At 43.4% G+C, this 914-nt stretch overlaps 1 non-coding gene across 1 annotated transcript; it reads left to right on the top strand.

The window, feature by feature from the left end:
* Positions 1-308: 308 nt before the first annotated feature.
* On the top strand, positions 309-412 carry LOC148563829 (small nucleolar RNA R71). Its single transcript, XR_015885581.1, has one exon. It is a non-coding gene; the product is annotated as a small nucleolar RNA R71 (small nucleolar RNA).
* The last annotated feature ends 502 nt before the right edge of the window (positions 413-914 follow it).

The following is a 914-nucleotide window of genomic DNA, read 5'->3' as shown; positions in this document are numbered from 1 at the left end:
TTGATGAAGTGGAGATTGCTGCTACTTGGTTCATCTCCATCTTCTTGGTGAGGTCAGCCAGCTGCTGGGTAATGAGCTTGTTTTGGGCCAACAGAGCATCTACATTGTTTAGCTCCATCACTCATCTTGTGTTCCCTCTTTCGGAAGCATAGAAGTAGTCGTTTTCTGCTACTGTTTCAATAACATCTATGGCTTCCTCAATGGTCTTCTTCTTGTTCAAGGACCCTCCAGATGAATGGTCTACTGCCTTCTTTGACTCATAAGAGAGCCCTTCATAGAAAATGTGCAGCTGGACCCATTCGTTGAACATGTCAGGTGGACACCTCCTTGTTAAGTCTTTGAACCTCTCCCATGCTTCATACAGAGTCTTACCATCTTGTTGCCTGAAAGTTTGAACCTCAGCTCTCAGCCTATTGATTCATTGAGGAGGGTAGAATCTTGCTAAGAATTTGTTCACCATATCCTCCCAAGTTGTCAAGCTCTCCCTTGGGAAGGATTCTAGCTACTTGGCTGCCTTGTCTCTGAGTGAGAAAGGAAATAAGAGCAATCTATAGGCGTCAGGATGAACACCATTAGATTTCACTGTGTCACATATTCTCAGGAAGGTGGTCAAATGTTGGTTTGGATCTTCTTGAACACCTCCTCCAAACGAACAGTTGTTCTGAACAAGGGTGATGAGCTGTGGTTTAAGTTCAAAGTTGTTGGCATGGATTGTTGGCTTTTGGATGCTACTTCCATAATTGCCTGGGTTTGGATTAATGTAAGAGCCCAAAACTCTTCTATCCTCCTCTGCCATGGTTGTGAGTCTCTTCTTCATGATGATTTTCCATGTTTTCTTCCATGTTTGGTTCAAAGTATTCCTCAAACTGTTCCTCTTCTTCTTCAGCACCAACTACTCGTTTTCCTTTTGCCTC

Source organism: Arachis ipaensis, chromosome B5 (assembly GCF_059453495.1).
Source record: "Arachis ipaensis isolate K30076 ecotype BB chromosome B5, ASM5945349v1, whole genome shotgun sequence".
Taxonomy (NCBI): domain Eukaryota; kingdom Viridiplantae; phylum Streptophyta; class Magnoliopsida; order Fabales; family Fabaceae; genus Arachis; species Arachis ipaensis.
This window is presented reverse-complemented; position numbering and strand designations above follow the sequence as displayed.